Source organism: Heterodontus francisci, unplaced genomic scaffold (genome assembly GCF_036365525.1).
Source record: "Heterodontus francisci isolate sHetFra1 unplaced genomic scaffold, sHetFra1.hap1 HAP1_SCAFFOLD_85, whole genome shotgun sequence".
NCBI lineage: Eukaryota > Metazoa > Chordata > Chondrichthyes > Heterodontiformes > Heterodontidae > Heterodontus > Heterodontus francisci.
The window spans coordinates 839,161-851,608 of NW_027142342.1; positions in this window are offsets into that span (position 1 = coordinate 839,161).

Here is a 12,448-nt window from a genome sequence, read left to right on the forward strand (position 1 = left end):
TTCATCGGAATTTCAATGTATTGCAGAATAACAGCTTGCAAGCAATGGTTAAAGCCAGTGAAAAGTGGGGTAGAGGGTGGAAATAGCAAAGGGGAATGTCCGTGATCGAATGGAGGGCAAAAGGATGATGGTGCAAGGCGAATGAGATAATTAAAGAGCAAGAGGCTGGGTCCAGAGGAGGTGTAAATGGTTACAGAATAACAGAGTGGGAGGGAAGTATGGAAAATCTGGCAACAAGCAGAAGGTTCCATTCGACTGGAGAAGTGACAGAGAATGGTGAGTGAACCCCAGGGGATGGCCCAGTCTGCCAGCTGTGCTCCAAGAGGTGATCCCCAGGGAAATCTCAAGGTCACGTTTGCTGACAGACCGGAGGAGTCCAGCAAAGTGATCACACAATCTCCATTCGCTCCTTTCCCCAATGTCCAGGGAACTCCATTGCGTGCAGTGAATACAATTACTAGCTTGCAAGAAGTGGGAGCAAATCCCTGTTTCACATGGAAGGAGTGCTTGTCCTTGGATAATGGGAAACGAGGAGCTGAAAGTCCAGGTGTTGCATCTCCTGCGCTCACATGGAAAGGTGCTCCAGGAAAGGAAACAGTTATTGGGGGAATTGAGGAGTTGACCAGGGTTTCATAAGGAGCAGGGGGACGGGAGGGGAGCAGAATATACGGTTGTACATGGACATAGCCGAATGTGGCAGAAATCTGGCGGATGGAGCTTGGAATACGAAGGCCGGTAGGATGGAAGGCGAGGACGAATCGATCATTATTGTGGTCCTGGCACGGAGGGGAAGGGGTGGTGGCAGTAACGTGGGAAACGGGATGGACACAGTCGAGGGCCCTGTTCACCACAGTGCAGGGGAATATCTGGTTGAGTAATAATGAATATATTCCGTAAGCTCTGGTGTGGAAGGAAGCATCATCAGAAAAGATGTAATGGAGGTGGAGAAACTGGGAAAATGGAACAGAGTCTTTCCATTAATTTCTTTCGGAGGAAATATAGTCAAGGTAGTTGTGGGAGTCAGTGGGATAATAACGGATATTATCGGGAAGCCAATTTCCTGCAATGGAGGTGCAGAAGTCGAGGAAGAGAAGGGGAGTGTCAGAGATGGACAATTTGTAGACGGGGGATGGTTAGAAATTAGAAGAAAAGTTGACAGAAGATTCCAGTTCAAGGCAGCAGAAGGAAATGGCACCAGCACAGTCATCAAAGTATCAGAAAAACAATATGTAAAGGGAAGAAGCTGAGTCGAATTGGAACAAAGAATGGTCCATTTATCCTACACAAAGTCTCATCTCTAGGACCCAAACAGGCTTCCTTAACGACAGCCTTTGAGTGTGGAATATTCCAATGTTTATACTCGGGACATCCACTGTACAACAGGGTCATTGCCTCCAGGTCAAGATCAGGATCCTGGGAGGATTTCCATTCCCAGATGAGAGTTGCAGAGGAAAAGAGGTGTTCCAACAGGAATTGCGAGTGAATGAAAGAAATCAAATACAAATGGGGCCCTGGGAATGTATCAGCAGGAGATGGTGAAGGGAAACTGGCTTCAAATGGCCTTGTAGTGTCTGTCAGGCATCATCCCATCCACTATGACTTTAAGGACAGCTCGAGTGTACTGGAATTTGGATCAGAGAGGGGCAGACTGACATGGACAGAAATGTAGATGGAATTCTGGAGCAGAACTTTGAGCTCAGAAGGAAGTAAGGCTCGTGTGTCGTGGGACCATCGGGGCTGAATGAAACCGTGGATAAGGATTCTGAGCTTGAAGGAGGGATAGAGATCTCTCAGGGGTGGAAGTAAATTCTGAAATAAGTGAATAAATTTGACATAAAAATCTTTCAAGATGTTCAGTGGGAGATATTTGGTCAAGTTATCAAAAAGAAGGTAAACTTTCTGCTTCGGATGGATTGCATCCACAGACAGAAAAGATAGAGGAGAGATAGTAGAGGCACGATTATCTGTTCATTAATAATCATCAGAATCGGGAATACTACCAGAGGAATGATGAACAGCTACTGTGAGCCTGGTATTTAAAAAAAGATCGAACAAGTTCAAGGAACTATATTCCAGTTCACATAACATCAATGGTAGGAAAAATAATGGAACCCTTATTCAAAGATGAAATAGATAAACATCTAAAACAAACACATGACATAATGAAGAGAAGCCAGCAGGCATTCTTAAAGGATACTTGAATAAGTGTCAGAAATAATAGATACAAATATAATATGTTATATGTAATATACATTTGCATTCCAACGGCCTTCGATAAGGCACCACACAGCAGACTCATGACTAATCTCAAAGCAAGTGGAGTTAGGGGACAAGAAGCAGAATGGACGTCTAGCTGGTGTTCTCACTTTGACAGAAGGATGTCATTGATATTCCCCAAGCATCGGCATTTGGACCACTCTTATTCACCCATCATAGAATTTACAGGGGATTGGGAAGAAAGAGTAAAATTCATAATTTACAGACAATTCACTGACTGACAGGTTACTGAAAGCAGATTAAATATTAACTTTCAATAAACAATAAACAACTGGATCAAAACTTCAATTACTCTTAGTTATAGTAGAGATGATACCAGCATAAACGAGATGTGAAAGAGAAAGATGCCATAACGTTAGTGATGACAAACTCAACAGAACTTATTAAGAGAGTTTTTATTTGTAAGTGATTGAGTTTTATTTGATGCAGTTGTTAATTTATGCACTTCCGTTAATCACTCAAAATAATTATCCAAACAGGAACCAGGTTAATGTTACAAGTGTTTAGATCGTTGCAAAATATCCATTTAACGCAAATTGGTTTTTTTTTAGTTCAGCATCTCAAGTTTACAAAAAATAAATTGCACAAACTTGTGGAAACTTTCAAACCGTCAGCAACACAGAATGGCCCATCAGCAATAGCGCAGCATCGCCATCTGCTGGTGTTCCTGTCTCACTGCAGTTACTGTCCCCCTCTCACCATCTCCATCTGCTGGTGTCCCTGTCTCACTGCAGTTACTGTCCCCCTCTCACCATCTCCATCTGCTCGTGTCCCTGTCTCACTGCAGTTACTGTCCCCCTCTCACCATCTCCATCTGCTGGTGTCCCTGTCTCACTGCAGTTACTGTCCCCCTCTCACCATCTCCATCTGCTGGTGTCCCTGTCTCACTGCAGTTACTGTCCCCCTCTCACCATCTCCATCTGCTGGTGTCCCTGTCTCATTGCAGTTACTGTCCCCCTCTCACCATCTCCATCTGCTGGTGTCCCTGTCTCATTGCAGTTACTGTTCTCTATCTCACCATCTCCATCTGCTGGTGTCCCTGTCTCATTGCAGTTACTGTTCTCTCTCTCACCATCTCCATCTGCTGGTGTCCCTGTCCCATTGCAGTTACTGTCCCCCTCTCACCATCGCCATCTGCTCGTGTCCCTGTCTCACTGCAGTTACTGTTCTCTCTCTCTCACTATCTCCATCTGCTGGTGTTCCTGTCTCACTGCAGTTACTGTCGCCCTCTCACCATCTCCATCTGCTGGTGTCCCTGTCCCATTGCAGTTACTGTCCCCCTCTCACCATCTCCATCTGCTCGTGTCCCTGTCTCACTGCAGTTACTGTTCTCTCTCTCTCACTATCTCCATTTGCTGGTGTCCCTGTCTCACTGCAGTTACTGTTCCCTTGCACCATTTCCATCGACTGGTGTCCTTGTCTCAATGCAGTTACTGCACCCTCACCATCTCCATCTGCTGGTGTCCCTGTCTCACTGCAGGTACTGCTCCCTCTCACCAAGTCTCGTTGCATCTCCAGTGTTTCCAGTTTTTCCGCATCTATATAGTACTCTGTTCTGTTCTTTTTTTCCCCTAACATTGAAGTCCATCCACCACAGCTTTGCCCATTCACTTAAGATATTAATATCTCTGTAAATGTCTGCTTCCTGCTACAATGCTCACAACTAGTATTAGAATTAGAACATTCCAGCGCAGTACAGGCCCTTCGGCCCTCGATGTTGCGCCGACCTGTGAAACCATCTGACCTACACTATTCCATTTTCATCCATATGTCTATCCAATGACCACTTAAATGCCCTTAAAGTTGGCGAGTCTACTACTGTTGCAGGCAGGGCGTTCCACGCCCTTACTAATCTCTGAGTAAAGAAACTACCTCTGACATCTGCCCTATATCTATCACCCCTCAACTTAAAGCTATGTCCCCTCGTGTTTGCCATCCTCATCCGAGGAAAAAGACTCTCACTATCCACCCTATTTAACCCTCTGATTATCTTATATGTCTCTATTAAGTCACCTCTCCTCCTCCTTCTCTAGAACGAAAACAACCTCAAGTCCCTCAGCCTTTCCTCATAAGACCTTCTCTCCATACCAGGCAAAAATCTTCTCTGCAACCTTTCCATAGCTTCCACATCCTTCCTATAATGCGGTGACCAGAACTGCACGCAATACTCCAGGTGCGGCCTCACCAGAGTTTTGTACAGCTGCGTCATGACCTCGTGGCTCCGAAACTCGATCCCCCTACTAATAAAAGCTAACACACCATATGCCTTCTTAACAGCACTATTAACCTGGGTAGCAACCTTCAGGGATTTATGCACCTGGACACCAAGATCTCTCTGTTCATCTACACTACCAAGAATCTTCCCATTAGCCCAGTAATCTGCATTCCTGTTACTCCTTCCAAAGTGAATCACCTCACACTTTTCCACATTAAACTCCATTTGCCATCTCTCAGCCCAGCTCTGCAGCCTATCTATGTCCCTCTGTACCCTACAACATCCTTCGGCACTATCCACAACTCCACCGACCTTAGTGTCATCTGCAAATTTACTAACCCACCCTTCTACACCCTCTTCCAGGTCATTTATAAAAATGACAAACAGCAGTGGCCCCAAAACAGAACCTTGCGGTACACCACTAGTAACTAAACTCCAGGATGAACATTTGCTATCAACCACCACCCTCTGTCTTCTTTCAGCTAGCCAATTTCTGATCCAAAGCTCTAAATCACCTTCAACCCCATACTTCCGTATTTTCTGCAATATCCTACCGTGGGGAACCTTATCAAACGCCTTACTGAAATCCAGATAGACCACATCCACGGCTTTACCCTCATCCACCTGTTTGGTCACCTTCTCAAAAAACTCAATAAGGTTTGTGAGGCACGACCTACTCTTCACAAAACCGTGCTGACAATCATTAATGAAGTTATTCTTTTCAAGATGATTATAAATCCTATCTCTTATAACCTATTCCAACATTTTACCCACAACCGAAGTAAGGCTCACAGGTCTATAATTACCAGGGCTGTCTCTACTCCCATTCTTGAACAAGGGGACAACATTTGCAATCCTCCAGTCTTCCGGCACTATTCCTGTCGACAATGACGACATGAAGATCAAGGACAAAGGTTCTGCAATCTCCTCCCTGGCTTCCCAGAGAATCCTAGGATAAATCCAATCTGGCCCAGGGGACTTATCTATTTTCACACTTTCCAAAATTGCTAACACCTACTCCTTGTGAACCTCAATCCCATCTAGCCTAGTAGTCTGAATCTCAGTATTCTCCTCGACAACATTTTCTTTCTATACTGTAAATACTGACGAAATATATTCATTTAACGCTTCCCCTATCTCCTCTGATTCCACACACAACTTCCCACTACTATCCTTGATTGGCCCTTATCTAACTCTAGTCATTCTTTTATTCCTGATATACCTATAGAAAGCCTTAGGGTTTTCCTTGATCCTATCCGCCAATGACTTCTCGTGTCCTCTCCTTGCTCTTCTTAGCTCTCCCTTTAAATCCTTCCTGGCTAGCTTGTAACTCTCAAGCGCCCTAACTGAGACTTCACGTCTTATTCTAACATAAGCCTTCTTCTTCCTCTTGACAAGCGCTTCAACTTCTTTAGTAAAGCACAGCTCCCTCGCTCGACAACTTCCTCCCTGCCTGACAGGTACATACTTATCAAGGACACGCAGTAGCTGCTCCTTGAATAAGCTCCACATTTCGATTGTTCCCATCCCCTGCAGTTTCCTTCCCCATCCTACGCATCCTAAATCTTGCCTAATCGCATCATAATTTCCTTTCCCCCAGCTATAATTCTTGCCCTGCGGTATATACCTGTCCCTGCCCATCGCTAAGGTAAACCTAACCGAATTGTGATCACTATCACCAAAGTGCTCACCTACATCTAAATCTAACACCTGGCCGGATTCATTACCCAGTACCAAATCCAATGTGGCATCGCCCCTGGTTGGCCTGTCTACATACTGTGTCAGAAAACCCTCCTGCACACACTGGACAAAAACTGACCCATCTAAAGTACTCGAACTATAGTATTTCCAGTCAATATTTGGAAAGTTAAATTCCCCCATAACAACATTTTTAGATTAGAGATACAGCACTGAAACAGGCCCTTCGGCCCACCGAGTCTGTGCCGACCATCAACCACCCATTTATACTAATCCTACACTAATCCCATATTCCTACCAAACATCCCCATCTGTCCCTATATTTCCCTACCACCTACCTATACTAGTGACAATTTATAATGGCCAATTTACCGACCAACCTGCAAGTCTTTTGGCTTGTGGGAGGAAACCGGAGTACCCGGAGAAAACCCACGCAGACACAGAGAGAACTTGCAAACTCCACACAGACAGTACCCAGAATCGAACCCGGGTCCCTGGAGCTGTGAGGCTGCAGTGCTAACCACTGCGCCACTGTGCCGCCCTGTTTCTGTCGCTCCTGTCGAGAATCATCTTCGCTATCCTTTCCTCTACATCTCTGGAACTATTCGGAGGTCTATAAAAGACTCCCAACAGGGTGACCTCTCCTCTCCTGTTTCAAACCTCGGCCCATACTACCTCAGTAGACGAGTCCTCAAACGTCCTTTCTGCTGCCGTAATACTCTCCTTGATTAACAATGCCACACCCCCCCCCTCTTTTACCATCTTCTCTGTTCTTACTCAAACATCTAAATCCCGGAATCTGCAACATCCATTACTGCCCCCCCCCCCCCCCACCGCCCCACTCTCACCATCTCCATCTGCTGGTGTCTCTGACTCACTGCAGTTACTGTCCCACTCACCATATCCATCTGCTGGTGTCCCTGTCTTACTGCAGGCACTGCGCCTCTCACCATCTCCATCTATTGGTGCTCCAGTCTCACTGACGTTTCTGCCCCGCTCACCATCTCCATTTGCTGGTGCCACCGTCTCACTGCAATTTCCACCCCTCGCAACGTCTCCATCTGCTGGTGTCTCTGACTCACTGCAGTTACTGTCCCACTCACCATATCCATCTGCTGGTGTCTCTGACTCACTGCAGTTACTGTTCCACTCACCATATCCATCTGCTGGTATCCCTGTCTCACTGCACTTGCTGCCCCTCTCACTCGCGCCATCTGCTTGTGTCCCTGATTCACTGCAGTTTCTGCCCCTCACAATCTCACAATCACTGCGATTTGCAACTTTGCCCAATTTGCTGTGGGTCCAAGGGGTGGTTTAGTTAAATTCAGCTGTGCATTCGAGTGAGGCATTTTTCAAAACAATTCATGAATCATCTGCAGAGGAAATCCCATCTCAATCGGTCAGATTATCAATAAAATATAATCTCAGAATCAGATTTAAAATATTTTCAGGGCTCTGTGCTGCGAATATAAAATGTGCTTTCTGTCCTGTGGGGGAGTGTAGTGAATGGAATATGAAATGGGATTTAGTTCCAGTGTTTATCTCTGTCTATGATTTCACTAATTTAACAATGAGATTGAGAGGATATTTCAGCGCCTTCTTCAGCTCCTCTCTGAATTTAGTCTGGGTGACAACGTAAATACACATGTTGGTGCAGGAACTGAGAACCTGCAGCATCATTGATGTGTAATTTATGGTATCGAGAGGCTCAGTGTCAGAGAAATTATCCCAAATATCTGCAATTCGCTTATAAATGACATACACAACCCAGGGCAGCCATAACAGTATAAAACTGCCAGATATACTGAAGAGTAAAACAATTGATTTTCTCCGATTCTCCATCTCTGGGTCCTTGTAATTCTCTCCATTTCTGTGACTCCGGAATCCCCTGCGTACTTTACTGGAGAATAAAATATGTCTGATCGTCAGAATATTGAGCAGCAAAATCAGCAAGGCCGGCACACAAGGGGTTAAAATGCGGTGAAGACATTTAAATGCGGCCCATATGAGGGAAGTGAAGAAGCTCGGTTTATGAACACAAAGCATTGGAACATTATCAATAATGTATCTTGGTTTATATGCAAAGTAAATTGGGAGAGACTGTGCACAGCCCAGCACACTCACTGTTCCTGCATCCACAGCTGCCGCTTTCTTGGTGCAATATTTTGTTTTTAGCTTCTTACAACAAATGGCCACAAATCGATCAAAGGTGAAAGAGACTGTGAGCCAGGCAGAAATAAATGTGGATGCAGAAAGCAGAACGGCCATGAGACAACACTTGGGAGTAGTGTTCAGGAATGAATCTGGGAAATACATTAAACCAATCCACAACAGTATGGGACTAGACATAACGACCAGGAGATCAGGCACTGCCATTCCCACCAGGTAGACAGTGATACATTTGGAGAGACCGCACTTTCCCCGGGACAGGATCACAATCGCCACCAAGTTAACTGGAACAGAGGGAAAAAGAAGCGGAGAAATTACTGATCAGACCTGGAGACAAAGCAGCAGTTTGACAGGATCTGGGCTGAAATTCCCAGCTTTGTTGCTGCATCGAGCAGTGAAAACTGATTCATTGACCTGGGCAGTGCTTTGTCATAGTGAAATGTTTAAAATACAATTATTATTGGTGAATTGGGAAATTGATCTAGAAAGCGAATAAAGTCAGCACTGGAACGACTGAAAGTACTGACTGAGGATGCAGTACCGGTGGGGAAATGAGAAGGTGTTTTACAGAGATGGAATCCAATGTGTTAAATGGGGATTTATCTCCAGATTGTCGTTCGGGAAGGTTTGAGAACAGCTGGTTCGTTTCTGTGGGTTCAGAGAACAGACAGAGGCTGGTACAAAGTGGGAAAAGTGTGAGAGCTGCTGCGGTGAGTTTGAGGGTTGGGATTTATTTGGAAGAGGAAGTTGGAAGTGAAGCAAGTGAGTGAGATTGGGAGGGCGAGAAGGAAAAGGTCATGTTCGAGCTGGAGGGGAGACAGGAGCAAACGGTTTGGGAAAGTGGATAAATTGAAGCAATGGGCAGAGGATTCAATAAAGTGAGAGGAGAGGCTGAGCTTCAGGGGGAGAGACTGCAGCAAAGCGTTCGTGCAGAACTAATTTATAGATCCCAGCAACAAAACTCAATTAATTTATTAAAAAACTAATATTGGTGCTGGAGAACGTGTCATTGGTTATACAATATAGTCAATACATTTAGTTTGCACAGTCAATTAAATATCAATTTAAGCATATTTCTGTTATCAGCCTCGCTCTTTATTGAATTCAATCGTCACAGAAATTTTGAAGTACAGTATTTAAATAATGAATAACCATCAGCGAAGAACTGATTTTATTATGTTCATTAAGTCAATAAGTAAGGAATATGAACTTTCTACAAAACAAAATGAAGACCTGACAGAAATAAATACTGAGGGACCAATTCGAACAGTAAAATTAACACAATCTGACAACTGACAGCTTCAACTCTCAGTTTTTCTCAATAATTACTTTGAATATTCCAGCACTTTATGCGAGTGATTTATTCACTCTGCTTCTTCCTCTTTCACTTTCCTTCAGGTTATCTTTTCCCCTCTGTTTCATTCTTCCTGCTCCTTCTCTAAGTTGCCCTCCCGAGCTCTCTGGGCTCCTCATATCCTGAAAACTGTTACTTAATACCACTTTTCACACGCGATTTGTTCATCACATTCTGTGCCTGTGTTCTCTTCACCAGCCCCATGTTCAATGATTCTATTTTAAGAGTCAGTTTGTTCAATGGTGAAACATCTTTGAATAATTTAGTGTATCTATAGAGCACACAAGTCTCCACCTGTTCACCTACACTCTTCACTTCATCAACAATACATGGAATAAACAGAATCAAAAGCTTCTTCCAGACAAACCTCAGAATCATTGAAATTCATTCTCCTGGAATTATAAAGTACACCGTTAGAATGTGAGGTAATTAAATTAATAAAACACCAACACCAGCGGTGCAGCTGATAATCTGCAGATAAATGAAAAGACTCTTGATTCAACTGATACAGTGTAAACCAATAAAACATCACATCAATACTTTCTGTTTTACAATGTAGTTTAGTGACAGTGAAGACTCCACGGTGAAACAGAGAAGGAGATGTGAAAGAGGCAGCAGCAAACTCAGTTCAGTAGCCAGACCTCTGAAGCAGTGTCAGACATACACAATATATTTTATAACAGTGATAACCAATAAATACATTGAAATCGCAGTTAAACTGAACCATGTTATTGGGTTGGGAGAATATTTTGCTGCCTCCTTGTAACATAGATATTGTGGGTGGTCTCGGTATCAAACAGCGAAAAAAAATCATTAAAATATTCCAGGACCGGTTAGTTGCACATCACGAAAATGTGAAAATCTCCTGAAGCTCTTTTTCTTGATCTTAACCGAGACATCTGATTCAAATATATTAAATAAACACAATAATCCAGTAAGTATTCCAGGGTTACTAAAACCAATACCATTAAATATAATGCAGCTCCTGCAAGACTGAAAGAGTAGACAATCAGGAGATTCCATCAGTAAATCGCTGGTAAAGAACTGGTGTAAATAATGTGTTGCATAAAACACAATCATTTCAATGTCAATGACTTTTTCTTTCAGCCAATGTGAATACCTGACTTTTCTCCACAGTATATTCCATCAGCCACTTTCTTGCCCACTCACTGAAGAAGTCCATATTCCGTACTCCACCCCCTCTCTGTGTCCTCCTCACAGCTTACTGTCTCACCTCAATTTGTGTTACCAGCTAACTGGACACATTACACTCCATCCCTTCATCCCACAATCAAACAGCCCCACGATTCGCGACCTTGTCTTCATCTGTTTAAGACCAACAATCTATTTCAGATATTACTGCACTAAATCCTGCCTCTGCTCGTAAAGCGCGAGACCCTGCCTCCATTATTACTGCACTAGACAACGTCTCGGTTTGTTACACTCGGCCATGTCTCTGGTTCTGCTTTGTTTCACCCGGTCTCAGTTTGTACTACACAAGACCATTTCTATGTTCATAATACAATAGGCCCTGTCTTTACCCTGTATCTCACCCCAGGTTTCCCCTTCTGTGTTCCCATTGTGCTTGGCTTGGGAGTGTTTACTGGGACATTGTCGGTGGAGATTTACTCTGTATCCCTGGAATTTAGAAGGTTAAGGGGTGATTTGATCAATGTTTTCAATATCATAAGGGAAAATGATAATGTGTGCAGAGAGTAACTATTCCCACTGGCTGCGCAGTCAGGAACTTTGGGGCATAGTCTAAAAATTTAAACATAGCCTGAAAACCTTTTAAGCGTGAAATGAAGAAACGCTTCAACACACCAGGTGTGATATTTGTTTGGAACTTTCTGACAAAAATGGCTGTTGATGTTGAGCCCCAGGTTTCATTTACTTTACATATAATGCTGTTGAAAAAATATTGCTAAAAAAACTGATACACTTTACAAGCAGGGAAGAAGGGAGACAGGGTGTAAGGAGTGCTTGACAGCACCTTAGTAATAATCCCCACGTTCTGTCCAATTCATTATTGAGGCTTTCGTGTGAGTGTTTTAGGGTGAGTATTGGATCTATGTTTGATATCTTCAAACTACATTGACTTTCCCAGCAAGGGTAAGAGTTACAGGTTCGACATTAACCACAAAATGACTGAAAGCATGGTTGTCCAAGGAGAGAGGGAAGGAGAGAGTGATTAAAAGAGGGAGAGTGAGAGATAGTGTGAGAGAGACACAGATAATGTCTTGGACAGAGTTGGAGAAAGAGAGAGAGAGAGGGCGAGAGACAGAGAGAGATAGACAAAGAGACTGGGGAGAATAGTGTGAGAATGAGGAGGATAGAAAGTGAAAAAACACATGGGAACAGGACCACCTGCAAGCTTCCCTTCAAGTCACACTCAATCCAGACTAGCAGTGAGATCACTGCTCTTTCACTGTCACTGGGTCAAAATCCTGGAACTGTCTTCTAACAGCTCTGCGGGTGTAATGACACTACATAAACTGCAGTGGTTTAAGGAGGAGATTCACCATCACTTTCTCAAGAGTGATTAGGGATGGGTAATAAATGCTGGCCCAGCCAGTAATGCACACATCCAACAAATAAATAAAGAAAATGCAAATTTGACGCTGAGTCACTTGAGGAGATATTAGACGAGACGACCAAAAACTTGGTCAAATAGGTTGGTCTGAGGGAGCGTCTTCAAAGAGGAAAACAGGTAGTGAGATGGAGAGGAGTACGAA